Genomic DNA, 17,904 nt, shown 5'->3' with positions numbered 1-17,904 from the left:
AAAAAGAAAAAGAAAAAAACAATTAATCTACCCTCAATCAGAACCAAAATCCATGCATAGATTATAAAATTTACAATAATATACAAACTCTCAAATTTCTTGTTTCGATTTTTCAATGCCATTTCATCTCGAAAGCTATGAAAAATCAAGAGACAACATTTTTCTGCCAAAATTACAGGAAGCCATAAATTAAAGGGCCCCATAATGATCAGTGTAAAACAATTCAGAAGAGAAAACCAACACCCGCTAGACCACTGTCCTGTTTTCAACTTTATTTGGCCTCCTTTATTTTTTTGATTCATTAGCGTCACTGAAGAGTATTTTGTAGTTGAAAAGCGTGTCTGGCCTACAAAATTTCAATTCTGGTATCCATGATGAGTTTATTATTATTATTTTGAAATCAGAAGGAGCCTGAACATCTTATAATGCAAAAGAAATTCTGGAATGTCAATTATTGGCATAACAAATTAAAAAAAAAATGTTTCAAATTGAATTCCGCATGATTTCTATAATGAGCATCAGTAAATACATGTGTTGACTGGTGATTGAAAAGGGATAAATAAACAAGATTTTGAAATAACTATTTTCTACCCAGCTGTAGAATGGTCAAATGGGCGATCACTAGTATGTCTGCAAACACAGTCATCATCGCCTGGTTTTCTGACACAGACAAACACTACTATCTGGCTGGCTGAAAGGACCGTCACCACCTGAGTCACTAACAGGGACCTTATCAGACTGGCTAACACAGACATCATAATCTGCTAGGCTGACAAGGGCATCACTATCTGACAGGCTGCCAGGGATATCACCATCTGACTGGCTGACAGGGACATCACCATCTGACTGGCTGACAGGGACATCATCATCTGACTGGCTGACAGGAACATCACCAACTGACTGACTGATATGAACATCACCATCTGCCAGGCTGACTAGGACATCACCATCTGTTGGCTGACAGGGAAATTACCATCTGACTAGCTTACAAGAACACCACAGACTGACTGATATGTACATCACCATCTTCCAGGCTGACATGTACATCACCATCTTCCAGGCTGACAGGTACATCACCATCTATCTGGCTGGCAGGGACATCACCATCTGACTGGTTGACAGGGACAGTATTTTATTGCAGCATCTTCCTGAGAGTTTTCTTTGTCACATTTATTATCTGTCCTCTTTTTCTTTTTTAGGTTCATATTGCCTGTAGATTTTTTTTTTAAATTGCATGTAAATTTTCAAGACCGACACCAATTTTGTTGTCAATGAAGAAAATACACTTCCAAAAAGAATATCTATATTTAGAAATAAAGATGAAGTTTGATGGTGGTAAAACAAGTTAAATTATCAATAATCTCTTTATAGAGCAAAAGTGTTAGTAAATGTTATCAGTTCTGTTCATGCGTGTAACATTGACAGAAAAGTAAAAGGTGGTATGTCAATGTTACGTACATTTTTTTTTGTACATGAAGACCATAAGATGAAAGTGGTGTGCTTAATAGTCAACTTTGGAGAAATAATATTATTGCTGCTCAGTAATATCTAATTAATCATTTAGGTTATAAAATGTTATACAAAAGTCTGACTTTAAGGAAGTAATACCATGTAATACCTTTGCATGTAACATAAAAAAATCTTGACACAAAATATTGTTGTCAATGTTACTAACTAGTGTTAAAAGACAAATTAAACAGGAAAACTTGAAAACGCTTTCATTTGTAAAATAAAAATAAAATAATAGCTCCATATGCATGATATGGTAGTAAGTTTTGTTTACGCACGTACAAATGTAACACTGGCCTGAACATGTAAAAGTCTAAATAATAGACTCTGTCAATGTTACATACACAATTTCTTAATTGAAAAAAAGTTTAATTTGGGTTTACTTTATACATTATTTTTTTAAATAAGTATCATAATAATAACTTTGAATATTAAAAATTAGATTAACTGTTGATTTCATCACAGTAAAATCTTCTCATGTAACACAAAAAAGACCTGACACGAAAGTTGCTGTCCATGTTACTCATAAAGTTATCATATAAGCATCAAAGAAATTGTGTGATGACAATATTTCAGATGTTAGATAGTCATTTATAAACTCAGATAAATTCATTTTAAAGCTCATATCAGAGGTTTGGAAATCAATGCTTTTAAAACATTATAATTCTGGGTTATGCATGTAACATTGACAGGAACACCAACAAATGATGAGGAAAAATTGCTAGTCAATCAAGGAAAAAAATAAACACAAATAATAAAAACTCCTTTATTTCTTTAATATCATTTTTATGAAGCAAATTTAAATTTCAACAAGATTTTATTGATTGAATAATTGTATGAACATTTATTAGGTTGTAGCATGTAACCTGGACGCAGAAGATGGTGTCAATGTTACATGCCTTTAAACGATAAGAATTACAAGTAAATATTGTAAAGTCTAGAAATCAAGAAAGACCAACAACTTCTCTGTTAAGAATTCAGCATAAATTTATATTTGATTTGATATTATGCACTGGCCAATTATGCATTAAGTGTAAAGTAATATTGTTTTCATTCTGGTGTCAATGTTACATTTTATGTTTTCAAATTAAGTGACCAGTTATCTTTATAATGCTGAGAAAGAATACAAGTACTAGTTAATCAAATTGGCAATTAATCTGTGGTATTTCATGTAAAAAATTAGATTGATAAGGCAAACTGTACAAAAAAAAGCTCTTGCATGTATCATAGACACCAATCCTTGGTAAATATTTTCGTGTCAATGTTATGTACAGAAATCTCTCCAGCAATAAAATGAGTATCGTAAGGGTCAAACCTGTTTAAATACAAGATAAACTTATATTTTTTGATAAAATTGCAAAGCAAGTCACACATCATTATCAAAGAACCTAATCTACTCAGAAAGTGCATGTAACACTTCATAGTGAGGTCAAATTAACCTGGTCCCACTTTCTTATCATCTGCTGGATCACTGGTAGATGTCAAGTGTGAAAGATAACAAAGCCACCTTTTAATGTAATTGTTAGGGGGTTGAAACGTGGAAAAAATAATTATGGTAATGCTTACTATAAAAAATATGCAACTGTTATAAAAAGATGAGTATTATTGGGCAGTATTGACACGAAAATGAAATAAATTTTCTTACCTTCTATATTTTTCAAACTTCAGTTGATTGATGAAAATGATGAAATCCAAATTGTACCCATTGTTGACACCTTTCAAAACTTGCAATGCTGGACCAATAACTTGTTTCCAAAGCTAATTAGCTGATAAAAAGGTGCATGTAACATTTGTTGACGCGAAAAGTTACATGCACTTGTCCATTTTCAAGCATATTTTATTTGCAGAAATAATCGGATTCTGTACAAAATGGGGTTTCGAATCGATAGACTGATCATTTTGCAGTTGATTTTCATCTATTACAGTACAACAATTCTTCAGGCATATTCTAAATATGACTTGGGGTTTTGCCACTGCAGAAATGTCACACTTTTTGTCTACAATTTTCCACTGCCGGCACATAACAAGTGCTGATTTCTTGTTGATTTTTTTAATTGGATCCAATTTTTTTGCATGTGGCAATAAAGATTAACCCACTTTGATATTTAAACAATGTTTATTCTCCATATTTGCATGATTTCTTTATTTTTTTATTGGATAAACACTATTGACCCTAAAATTTCATTAGCGAATTCCTGCCCATATAACTGCAATTTCAAGGGGTATTTTTTTCTCAATTTTGTTTCTTACTTCATTTTCACAAATAGTGCAACTAGATATATGATAAAATGTAAACAAACTTGTAACACAATTTCAAGCTCTAGTGGACTTTTGAAATCGAGCTGAGTAGTGTTAGCCCTGAGATAATCTTGGCATAATTAGTAATTAATTACAATGTACCAATCGTTGAGACAACACACCCACCCACAGTCTGAAACAGTGACACCCTCTCCAATACAAAAACAAAAGTTACTTGAATTCATATTTAACTTTTGTGACACATTCCCTATACATTTCCATTCTCAATTTTCTCTTCTTTTGTAAAATGATAATCTGAATTATAGATTATTGTAAATATACTGACCTGTATTACAAAACCAGGTTATTAGTGATCAAACATAATCAAAGAAAGATGAATGTTATACTTGTATCATTGAAAATTATAAAAGTCTAATATTGTCATGATTCTTATTAAAGAGATTTAACTGTCAAAGCAGGCTTCTCAGTAATTTCTCACTAAGCCCAGTTTAAGGATTTTTGAAGGCAAATACACAGACTCGTCATCATGGCCATGGTAAGTCCAACAGTAAGAAGAAGATATTTTACAGCAATATTATTTATTATTTTAGTCTCCTTGACCATGATCATGATGATGACAATTACAATAGAGCGATAAAAAGACATTAAATTCAGATTACTTTTAAACTTTTGCTATAAAAATTTAAATTATTTCAATCTGGAATGGTTCTAAAAAATTCTGTTAAAGTGCAAATTGTGAGTCCAGATAGATGAAAATTTTGGGAATATTTTCCCGATTTAAAAAAAAAAAGTTTATTTTTTTTATTTTTCTACTATTATTGGGGACTTCGTCCCCATACTAAACTGTTCGTAAATTAACTTGTTGTTAACTTGGTACATTTTGTACATGCATGCACATTTTAGACTTGCTATGGACAAAAATTACAAGTCCTTGGACATGTCTTTAAAAATCTTTTGTGAGAACCCATAATGTAGACATGTATACTAAGTCTACTAGAACGACTAGTATTCTCATTCTCCTTCTGTGAAAAGAAGGTAGATTGTATAGTAAACACGATAAATGAAGTGTCAAATATATCTTTTTAAATAAGATTTTTTGTGTAGGATGTCAGTCAGATCTAGCCTTTTGTTCTTTGAACTAGACATACAAACACACATTCATGACATTTATAATTTTAAAATCACCTTATTATATAAAAGTCCATTAATATCTGCCATCTTTATGCGGTTCAGTCAATCACAATACTTCATGGTCACCTTACTTACACCACATTTATTTCATTGTTTGAATAAATTTTAAGTTCAAGTGTTAAAGTTTGTAAACAAAATAATTGAAGTTGAAGTGGAAATAACCCTAATAGCAAAATATTTACAGATTTCTAGTTGTATTTATAAATTGTACTGTCTAGAGAGGATAAACATAAGGGGGGGGGGGGGGGGGGATCCAGCCATTCTTTAAAGGGGGTCCCCAACCCTGGATAAAAAAAGGGGGGGGGGGGGGTTCCAACTACATTTATATGTCCCTAATTGCATGAAGTGTTGTAGAAATATAAAAATAAAGAGATGTGGTAGGATTGCCTTTGCCAATGAGGCAACTATCCACCAGAGTTTGAATGAAGTGAATGAAAGGTACTAGCAAAGTATTACAGGAAACCAAAAGGCCTTCAACAATGAGAAAACAAGGTACCGTATCTACAAAATGTACATGTATATATAGCAGTTTATAAAAGACCTGACATGTAAAATGTGGAACAGGTCAATTAAGAAAACTAATTGCCTTATTTGCAACAAGTCAAAAAAATGGATAAAAAAAATTACAGACATTTCACCGAATTTGCTTCCAATAGTCTGAATAAGCAATATATTCTGTCAGCCTTAGGCTCAGTCGTTTGTTAAAAAGTAAAATTACTGCAATTTATTTTTGACAATGCTTGACCTATTAGCTCATGTAATATGTGCTGTGATTTAGTATCATAAATTTACATAAATATTATTAAATTTATTGCACAGTTAAATTAATGTGTTAGGAATGAGTATTTTATGCACAGTCAAAAACAAGAAGTTGTATTTTCAATATTGATTTTTAGGTATTGAACATTATGAACTGTCATTTATATGTCATGCATGTCAAGAATCTAGATTTTTTTTGTCATAACTTCAAAAAAAAAACATCCGCTCAAATTATTGCATAACTTAATTTTGTATAAAATTGATACAATTTTGTACTATTGCAAAATTGGTTTTTGGACAAAATACTGACTGTGTAGTCAAGGATGTCAGTTTGAATAACCGATTTAATTATAAAGTGCATCACCACTGGTTTTACCTGTGCATTACAAAATCTTATTGATTTTCCAATAAAGTCTTGTGTAATCTTGCAGTTGTAATTTCCTATTGTCTAGAAATCAGCTGATTTATTGGGGCTAGGTTGTCTGATGGGTATTGTTTTCATCCTACTGTCGATTTTTTCGGTTTTAAAATAAGTTCAGATGTTGTCATATACAGTACAAGTGTCTTGTGTAGTGAGTTGGAGTGACAAATCAAGATGCAATATAGTAAAAGATATTGCCATCATAATGAATACAATTATTTATGTAACTTGAGGTTTTCACTTTTGTATGTTTATAAATAGATTAAACAAGGAGACACATGGGAGATGTGGTATGTTTGCCAAGGATACAATCATCCCCCAGAGTCCAAATGACATGGATTTATAACATAGCAGCATTAACCTACATTTTCCACTACAGCAAATATTGGTTTATAAATAAATTAGGCAAGGAGACATGGTACCAACAAAACCATTATCAACAAGAGTCCAAATGATATGGATATATATAATAATAGCCTACATTTTACAGCAAATGTTTGTCCATAATTAAACATGTTGAAATATTCAAGGAGATGTGGTATGATTGCTGATTATCCACAAGAGTCCAAATGACAACAGACATGGATTTATAATAGCCTACATTTTCAACTGCAGCAGATGTAAAATTTCCTTCTGTTCCAGATAGTTTTACAATTAGTGAACTCCTGTTGTGCATCTTTAGATGGCATGTTGTTTGTATAAATTATCAGTCAAGTAGCTATAATGTCCATTTCAGGTGTTTGATTGACAGATGGATGTGATAACAGATTTGACATGAAGTGCTTGTTTTACTTTGACATCAGGTCACTTACTGGGAGAAATGGCTGAAGGAGTGGTTCAGATGGAATAATTTTCCTCAAGACTAGGTAAATATATATATTAGTAGGTTAAAGATGTTAAAGATGTTAAAATAGTTCAATGTCTGAATCTATTGAAAATTTGTTTTAAAATAGTGGTAGTGAGTAGTGAAATACATTAAAATTAGGGGAAAAGAGCAAAATGTCCTCTGATCAATTTGAACTTTTCAACCTTTGAATCTGACTCCATTTTGAATAAATACTCAACATGATACATACAGAATTATATGAATTTAAGATTTATAAAACAGTATAATATATGAGGTGTGTCAAAACAGCAATATTGCATGATATTTAGGATTGCTAAAACAAGTTCTCAAAATGATGAAAAACTTTTTTTTTGATGCCCCACATACGATAGTAGAGGGGCATTATGTTTCCTAGTCTGTGGGACCGTTTGTTCGTTCGTCTGTCCGTTAGTCCCATTTCAGGTTAAACTTTTTGGTCAAAGTAGTTTTTGATGAAGTTAGAGTTTTCCCCCAATTTCACGGTCCTCTGAACATAGAAAATGATAGTGCAGGTGGGACATCCGTGTACTTGGGACACATTCTTGTTTATATATATATATATATAGACATGTATTTAAACTTTCCAAGAAGTAATTTTCAGAATGTTCAGTATCTTTTCTTCTTTGAAAACTAAATTTTTATTTTCAGCCAGTCAATAGGATAATTAATCTAGGAGTGTTTAAATGGGATGTTGGCTGTACAAAGCAAATTGTGCATATATGTTTTTGGTTTATAAGAACTCTCATGCTTTAGCAAGGACATTGTCAACTAAAAGATTGATGGGTTGCTTTTGGTCAGGAAGATAGGTTGAAAATAATGTTTTGTTTTTTTTTTAAATTCGGCTGAAAAATAAGCATTTCACCTTCTTTTTTTTTTATCACAAATACATAAGAAAAAATCTCTTGCACCACAAGTTCTATAAAACAACCTACTCAATATTTTAAGTTAAATTTGTCATTGACGTATATATAGTATGTAAACATGGAAAGTAAGTATTTATTTATATACTTTATTTTTGGTATGAGACATACATATTTGCTCCATTAAAATGTTCACATGTACTTATATATATTGTGGTCAGTTAATTTGACAGAAACTTGACATTATAGTGAAAGGTCATCAGATTTTAAGTAGGAAATGCCAGTCATTCGTTCTTCAAGTGGTCCTTATTCAGTTGGAGTTCATCTTATCATTAATTTTAATCTATATAGACCACAATAGGCATGATAAATAGCCTTTTCAAAGCTCACAAGTCATAAGAAGGGAGCATATTAAATCCCTGTTTACACAATTAGATAAATGTCTTTATTTAGGATCTATAGATAATACCTATATGTGCAATATTATTAATTTTGTTTGCCAAAAAGCTTATCGATAATATTTGATAAGAGAGACATCAAATCAACACTTAAAATATTTTAAACAGGTGGAAATGTACATTTCATGAATTTGATTTGATATTAACACAAGAAGGAAGTGAAATATATTTCAATTTAATTGATGTAATTCTAAAATTAGAATCACTTAAAAATCAGTCAGTGGAAAATTGACTAGAATCTGTGGTGTTATGTGTGAATTTCTTATTGTGTTTGGATATAATAGGAAAAGAAGTTTGTATATTTGATTGTAAAGAATTGACCTACATTTTGTGGCAGGTTATTCAAGGTAATAATGGGATTTAGAAATTCTTTTTAAGGTTAACCAGGTGAGAACAAAATTGTATTATTATTGAAAAAGGCGTGTTGTTATTGAGTAAGTGTTGTACATTTGTATGGAACTACTCTCATCCAATTAATATCATATTTGTAAATAATATGGAATGTTGATAAAAAGACTGTGAAATTCAGTGATTTTAAGGTGAGCTTTAACTTTTTTTTATTATTTTTTTATTTTCTAAATATAATTTCAACAACAAAAAACTTCATTTAGAGAATTTTTGTTGCAAATTATTCGTTTCTTGATGTTAGACATGATAGATTGATTGAATATCGATTAGAAATTACTTTTAATATTTTTTTCAAAAATGTAATTATGGGTTTAAAGTTAACTTTGTACTGTCCAGGAATATGAAACTTTATATTTTTGTTAAACTTAAAAAGAATTTAATTTCTCATTAATACCTAATCACGGAAACAGAAACCGTATTAAAATTTATTAGAGGATTATTGAAACCACATGATTTTAATTTTCTCTATCATGTATATATCAATTATATCATGTGTATATTTATATATGGATAAATTTGTAAACCCAATTATGATAATGAATCATATCTGTAGTACCCAAGCAATAATAGATATAAATGTTCATCTTGACTAAGGCTGAACCTATATTGAAGAAATTTCCAAGTTATCAGAATTTCTTGTCATCAAATCAAGGAGGTATGTTTCACTTATTTGTCCTCTTTATCATTTCAAATATCCTCAATGAAAACATTGTGCTTATCTACATGTCATACAGGCAACTTCACACAGTGTTTAATTACAGACGCTGCAAATGCAGACTTTTTGCTATGCTACATTTTCTTAAATTATCAATTTGGGCCAGGATAGGTTTTTCAAAATCTAAATTTTTATTTAATTATTTAAAATTTTGATTGTTTTATTTGTATGCTGCATTTCCTGAAATCACAATAATGAGTTCACATTTTGTTCAATTGACCACTTTTGAGATTGTCACATTTCCGTCACAAACTTTGGTTTCAGCAAACATCATGTACATGTATGTGTTAGGGACATCATCACCTGCTATGTTGAGCGAGCAATTGAAAAATAAGATGCAATATTGCATGAATTTTTCCACAAATTAAATTCTTATAATTGATAATCAGAACTGCTGTTGTTAGGGAATTGCTAGGGAACAAACTTTTTTTCTAGTTTATCCAGAATAGTGACGATCTTAAAGACACTTGCTGAACTTTTAATAGTTAAGGGAAACAGGCTATCCCACTATCTGATAAATGACCTTTTTTTTTTTTTTTATATTATAAATAAGACCGGCAGTTTTCTTGTTTGAATTGTTTTACGTTGTCATTTTATCATGTTTATAGATGACTATGGGGTATGAACTTTACTCATTGTTGAAGGCCGTACGGTGACCTATATCTGTTAATTTCGGTGTCATTTTGGTCTAGAGCTTGTGGAGAGTTGCCTCATTGGCAATCACACCACATCTTCTTTTTTATATTTAGATAAGCATACTTAATTGACAAACTTTGTGAAGAACATAACTTGAAAGTGGTCTATTGTCCAGTATTGATCTATATTTACAGTATTGTTTTTTTCTTAGTGTTACTTTTCAGTGGCGGATCCAGAAATTGTGGGGGACCACTGGCTGCCTAAGAGGGGGCCCGATCTCGTCACACTTCATTGATTCCCTATACAAGCAACCAAATTTTTTTCTCAATAGGGGGGGCCGCGACCCCCCTCCCCCCCCCTAAATCCGCCTCTGCTTTTACAGTATTGTCTGGAACATTTGGGTTCTGAAATTACTCATTTATTATTAAGATATCAGGCAGAAGGGTAAGATCTGTAAGTTTTGCAATCTTCTTGTTCACCTATAGGCAATATTTTTATATCAGCTATTGGGACAGATGTAAGAGCAACTGCCATGATCAAAGTCAGTAATATATATTGAGATTTATATTCCTTACTTTATTTAAAGTCTTTTTCTCTCTGACAGCAGAACTAACTGAAGAATACGTTTCAATTCATATATATGTACTAAATACAAGTAAATGGTGACCTTCTGCTGTTGTCTGTTCTATGGTCGGGTTGCTGTCTCTTTGACACATTCCCCATTTCCATTCTCAATTTTATACTATAATTTTTGAATGTCAGAATACATGGAATAGAATTTTGTTATAATTGGCTTGCGTGTGACAAACATGAAATACAAATGTAAGTTTTATATATATACATTATAAAGTCATGAATCCCCTTTTATTAACCGGATTTTTGTGACAAAAATGTCGGTTATTGATTTGGGGATGTACATTGTATGGCGGGCGGGCGGGCGGGCGGGCGGGCGGGCGGCCGGGTGGCAATCAAATGTTGTCCGTGCATTAACTCATGAACCGTTCTACCAAAGCTTTTAAAATTTTAATATGTTATTACTGACAACTATACGAAGGTCAAGTTCAATAATGGCGATTTTGACTTTTACCGTTCAGGAGTTATGGTTCTTGAAAGATTGAAAAATGGAGTTTCCAGTCGTGTCCGTGCATTTACGCATGAACTGTTCTACCAAGGCTTCCCAAATTTAAATATGTTGTTACTGATGACAGAATGGAGGTCAAGTTCAATAATGACGATTTTGACTTTTACCGGTTAGGAGTTATGGTTCTTGAAAGATTGAAAAATGGAGTTTCCAGTCGTGTCCGTGCATTTATGCATGAACTGTTCTACCAAAGCTTCCGAAATTTTAATATGCTGTTACTGATGACAAAATGGAGGTCAAGTTCAATAATGACAATATTGACTTTTACCGTTCAGGAGTTATGGTTCTTGAAAGATTGAAAAATGGTGTTTCCCGTCGTGTCCGTGCATTTTCTCATGAACCATTCAACCAAAACTTTTGAAATTTTAATATGTTGTTACTGATGACAAAATAGAGGTCAAGTTCAATAATGACGATTTTGACTTTTACTGTTCAGGAGTTATGGTTCTTGAAAGATCGTAAAATGGCGTTTCCATTCACGTTGTTGCATTTACTCATGAACCATTCAATCTAAGCTTTTCAAATTTTAATATGTTGATACTGATGACAAAATGGAGGTCAAATTTGATATTGACGATTTTCACTTTCACCATTCATCAGTAATGGTTCTTGTGATATTGCCAGGACACAAATAAATGTTAATAAATCCGGTTTGCTGTCATTGTGACAGCCTCTTGTTAAATATATTTTGGTGTTTATTGCAGCTTACATGCATGTAATCATGGTAATGGCTTATTTAATATTTTCTTTTTCACACCCAAAGTTTAAGGGTCATCAGTAAATTAATTAGTGAAAAGAAACATAAAAATTTAATTCATGTGTTTCAGCTAGCATACTGAAAAATATAGGAGTCAGTAGAAAGGCTTATATTTAAATTCATGGTTTACAGAAATCATGAATCAAAGATAAATTGTATCTTACAAAAAATTATGAAAACTATGGTAGACAGATTTCTCCAGAGATCTATACATACAATTAGTATGTTGTGAACAAAATGTGGTTGTCTTCTTTCATGAATAGTGGTTAACAGGATGTTAAATGACAACAATGTTTGATATATGACATAATATTGTAAGGTGATTACATAAATTTATGAATCCTTAAATATAACCACATACATCATGTAGAATATCGATTTCAGTGTACACAACAAGCCTTTATCATGTTTATGATGTATTCTTGAAGATTCCGTGTACACCACAAGTCTTTATGAGGTATTCTTGAAGATTCGGTGAACATGAAACATGTTTCTCGAATCTATAACATAATGGGAAAAGAACAGTCTGCACCAACCTGTTAAAGGCGTTTGTCTGACTCAAAAATAAAATTTTACATTTTTCTACTATATTTTCAACTTTTATAAAAATTTGGAAAATTTCTGTCTGACCGAATTTTTTCTTTTTTTTCACAATTTGTCGGTCAGACATGTACAATGTGAGTTTTGGGTGACCAAATTACGTTTTGGTTGTTGACAGCCAGACAGAGCTTGGGAATAACTGAAAAAATAGTTAAGGAAGTAAAGTTCATGAGAAATATTGAAGAGAATTAAATAAAAATGCTTGAACATGAAACTAGGTATGGTATCTCCAAGTGCAAATTACACAGTGTGAAAAGGATTGAAGCTTATCGGGAAATCAAAGTTTATTAGGCATACATATCAAGACTAATTGGTATTGAGAAGATAACACTACTTTAAAGTACAAGTCTTTTGTCTTGTTTGATAAATTAGGTTTTTGTATTAATCTGTGTAAGGTTTCAAAACATGTGTAAGATTGATTACATAGGAGAGGTTAGGTAAATATTTGTTTTTATATCAGAGCTGAATGAAAATTAGTATGGGTCTGATGGCTAGCCAAAAGTTTGTTTAGATGGTCTATTTACTACCTGGGTAGCCAAAAGTTTGTTTAGATGGTCTATTTACTACCTGGGTAGCCAAAAATTTGCTTAGATGGTCTATGTTCTACCTGGGTAGCCAAAAGTTTGCTTAGATGGTCTATGTTCTACCTGGGTAGCCAAAAGTTTGCTTAGATGGTCTATGTTCTACCTGAGTAGCCAAAAGTTTGTTTAGATGGGCTATGTTCTACCTTGGTAGCCAAAAAGTTAAGATGGACTATTTAAATACATGGGTACTTAACCAAAAGTTTGTGCATAAAATGAGATGGTCTATTTATACATGTACATGTATAATCTTTGAAGCCCAAAACTTGTTGAGTCTGGGTAAGACTAATCCAAAAATTTGTTGAAATGGACTATTGACTACCCTAGTAGCCAAAATCTTTTTAAAGTGGACTATTCAATACCCAGGTAGCCAAACAAATTTTGAAATGGACTATTTCCTTCAAGTTATAATGTTTAAAATTGTTACTGTAGTACGTGGTGATCAACTTCTTTTTAAAAGTTTACTACTACTTCTCCCTTCTCTCTCCTTTCATGTCAAGTTTACTGCTCTTAAATCCTAGATTTGGCCCTGCACTTTATTTGAGATATTTTCCACTTCACAATTTATATAAACAAGTGAAGAAAAAATAATTATGAAGACATTTAGGCCTTTTTCATGTTTTTTCTTGATTTAACATGTGCCTTATAAGCTTTTAATCATTGTATGGTCTTCTTTTATAAACTGTCTCTTGAAAGTCCTACAAAATTCCATATAAGGTATTCAATTTACGTAGCAGACAGATTCAGTATTTATATCTGTCTCTCTCTATTGTCTGATGAGTTGCCAATTTTTGCTGCTCACATTTGTTTTTAAAATTTTGAGAAAAAAAATTTGAGCGAAAGAATAAACATAAACATCCATCTGAGACAGACAGTATGACAAGTACGTAAACTGTTGTACCATTCTTTGGGACGTACTTCATGTATTCAAGCCGTGTTTAAAATATTCATCAGGAATTATTTATTTTAATATTTAACCAAGTGATCAAGTGCCAGGGCAAATACTAAATAAATATGTAATTATGTTTAACTATGTTTAAATTTGGTTTTATTACATACTTTTGTGTCACTTTTATTATTTTGAAAGGACTTGAGAAATACATAGAGCGTTTATTTAACAGTGAGTACCGAGTATACATATTCTTTAAAGATTTCTTTCTTTTTGTTAATTTTATGTTTAAGACATGTTGTTAGAAATGAGGTCTTTTATGACTTTTAAAAATACATGAAATATAAGTTTACAGAATTTGAGTGAGATTTCACTATAGTCAAGTCATAAAGACTAATTCAGTTATGTTATAAAACTAAAAAAATTATTTTCTTTTTTGGTGGGATAGGGTTTAATGTTTTCTTATCATGAATAAGGCAATACTTGTAAACTTAAGTTATGTAAATTATGATAATATTTATATATTTCATAACAGGGATAATTAGATATTATTTGTTTAACTTGATATCAGCTGAGTTATTTAATTTCAATTTTACTACTATAATGAATAAAATGAGACTTGATATCAAGCTATCAAAGTTATAACAGCGGAAACTGTTGAGTGTGTAGGTAAGGGTAGAATCTTTGGTTAGCTTGCTTGTTAGCTGAACTGTGAAGGCATTATTAGGTCATGCATTTTACTACCCTCCTTTCAGAGTAGTTTAAACCTATAGACAGATAGATTGGTTTAAAGAGGGTTGTAACTACCTAGCATAGTAATGGCTTCACGGTTCAGCTAGCAAACAAGCTAACCAAACATCTTACCTTAATCTACACACTCAATGCAATCAGCTGTAAAAAGGAAAGTTCACGACTGGTTCAATGGTTGATTTAGTCTTTGGCATCAAATGTCCAGTATCAGTGTCAAACTTAAACATGCGACATTTTATTTTGGTATGCTTCAAAATATAAGAAAATTTGACAAAATTAAGATTTTCATCTGGAAAAAGTGAGTGTTATATGTACAAATGAATCTTATTTTAAAACATGATTAAAGAAATGTACATCGATTTGACCTTTGAAACTCGTCAATCATTCAGTGATTTAAAAAAAAGCCAATGAAAATATCCAAAAATCATTTCATAATGATGGATAAGCCAATCAAATTAATGCATTTCTAATATCACTTGGTTGTATCATAATCCATGCTGTGTGAAACAACACATATATATATCTCTCCATCCAAGAAATAGATAACAGGCCAAACCCAAAAAAGAAAAAAATGAACACAGAAAAGTAGGGAATTTCTCAGCTCCATTTGCGAAAAGCATTTGACCATGTCAGGAGATACTAAATTATAGTCAATTATTTCATTTCCAGTTTTCATTTGAAGATATTTCCGCTAACTACACTTGGGCGCATCCAGTCATCTTTAAAAAACAAGGATAAAAGAGGGGGAGGGGGTTCCAATTATTTGTCCTGATTCAAATGCATTGATTGTCAAAAAAAAAGGGAGGGTTCCACCCCATGGAACCCTCCCTTTAGATCGGCCACTGATACAGGTATTGGCATACTCAATATTAAGTAAACCAACATTTAGTGGAAGTTCTTTTCATTTCTGACTTGGACACTCACGTTTTTCAAGAATCTGAGATTTCTTTATCTTGCACTTGACTTTCCATAAACAAGTTTTAAATTTTCAAATTCTAAAGGCGGCACCTTTCTTTTTATGAATTAAACAATTGACATTAAAAAGAAACTTAGAAAAACCAAAAGTAAGAAAAAATGATTGACACATTATAGCATATATATTTTACAAAGTTCAGTATATTACTGAGATGGTACAATTACAATCCTTTAACTTTTATGAATAAAATCATTGTTGATTGACATTATTTCATTGATCATTTACATTAATCAAAGGAAGTCGAAAATAGATCAATTTGACAAGTGAAAAATAAAATAACACTTGATGTTCAAAGGCTTTGAACTTTTTACTTTTTATTTAGAGTAGAAAGAAGTACTTTTTATTTTGATCTGACAATTAAAACTTTTTTTTTACATGAAGTATTGCGGATTCATTTATTTTTGAGGGTTCAAATTTTTATTGATTGATGAACAAGATGAAAGATTGTCATTTTGTAGATTTGCGGTTGCATGGTTTTGCCAGTTTGCAATCAAAGCTGTAGGGAACTTGTACTTCATTTAACCATAGAACTACCGATAATATGTTTTCATTTTACTTCTATGGTTGAACATTAAAATATTTGGTTTACCAATAACCACGGAATACACGAAAACTGGTACCCCATTAATAACAATGAATCTACAGTTAATTGGTAGACCTGAAGTTTTGTCACAAATTACAATATGCAATTTACTAACAAAAGCTTTAGAATATGTATTGTGAGACATACAATTAGATCATATAAAGAACACACACAGAACACATACAAGATAGATACAGAACACATAAGAAAACATGCAGAATACATCCAGAACACTTACAGAACATAGTTGTATACAAAACAGGGACAGTAAGGAAACCCTGAACATACATATTGCTTACATTGGCCTAAATTATTGGGACATTTTATAAGGTTGTAACAAATGCATAGTAAATACTAAAATGGGAACTGATTGTACATTAATTAGTCTTATTTTAGCCACAGGGGGCATGTTCTAAGGTCTTAATTAAGAAGTATGTGTCTCCTACATCTGTCACACCTGTCAATCAGTGGGATGTTCATTTCTGTTACATGTTTATAGCACTGGTGAGGGAGGCCCAATAGGTGAAGGGACAGAAAACCACAGGACGAAAATTTAAAAAGTTGCGGGACAGAAAGACACAAAATTATTAGGAAAAAATGTTACCATTGTTAAAAATGTAACTGGAAATTCATCAAAACATTTCTTTCTCTTAAGATAATTTGTTTGATTACACTATACACTGGTGAGGGAGGCCCAAAACCACAGGACAAAAAGTCATAGGATAGAAAAACACAAAAGAAATAGGACAAAAAGTCACCATTGTTTGAAAATGTCTGAGAAAATTCTTCAAGCTATTACTTGTATAAATATATATTTAAAATAAATGTGTTTTTACACTTTAACAGTTTAGGAAACTATTAATTATCATTGTTAAATTAAGATCTGTCAAATTTAATCTTTGAAAGGATGTATACTTGTTGGCACCATGTAAAACACAATTCTTTTTGACAGTTTGAGTTTGTTTTCTTATCATATTTTTAATCTGACATTATTAAATTTTTGACAATAAATTAATATATTAACAATTTATATGACAATGAAAGAAAATTATAAAAATGATTTAAAAAGAATATAATTAAAAAAAAAAATAATATAAAAATTAATTTATATCTTTTCCATTTTTCTCTTGTGACTCAATATCAATAAACCCCTTTTTGTCCTAACATTCTGCTCTATAATAAGATAATTTGGGAAGGTGTTCATGTTTACAGCTGTGGTAATGTATTGTCAGGAAAGTGAGGTCTTTGTTAGTTTATAAGTTGTCTTTTGTAGTAAAAATATTCAATTCCTTGATGTGTTAATATTGAATTACACAACATTCATTATGGAATTAGAAACCACTTCCCTGTAGGTGCCTCAAGGATAAGGAAACATATTGTGTGAATAAAATGGATTTACATTGAGATAGTGGAGTCTTAGTGGATTTGAGAATTATATAATGTCACATGTATAGATCTGGGAAATAATTACATACATGTACATGTATCAGTTGATACTTATATAGATAAGTCATTTATTGAATATAGATTACACATGTAGTTGTGG

At 31.3% G+C, this 17,904-nt stretch overlaps 1 protein-coding gene across 5 annotated transcripts in view; it reads left to right on the top strand.

Moving 5' to 3' along the window:
• The window catches only part of LOC139529115 (cytospin-A-like), a 39,329-nt gene that overhangs the window by 3,396 nt on the left and 18,029 nt on the right, over positions 1–17,904 (top strand). For 2 of the 5 annotated variants that reach the window (XM_071325398.1, XM_071325397.1), the window contains exon 2: positions 6,876–7,005. The gene's annotated coding sequence lies outside the window, so the exon portion shown is untranslated. Of the gene's footprint in view, positions 1–6,875; positions 7,006–8,496; positions 8,710–14,252; positions 14,281–17,904 lie in introns of those variants that run through there. The other 3 variants (XM_071325399.1, XM_071325400.1, XM_071325401.1) reach the window with 3 other exon arrangements.

This window comes from Mytilus edulis, chromosome 6 (genome assembly GCF_963676685.1).
Source record: "Mytilus edulis chromosome 6, xbMytEdul2.2, whole genome shotgun sequence".
Taxonomy (NCBI): domain Eukaryota; kingdom Metazoa; phylum Mollusca; class Bivalvia; order Mytilida; family Mytilidae; genus Mytilus; species Mytilus edulis.
This window is presented reverse-complemented; position numbering and strand designations above follow the sequence as displayed.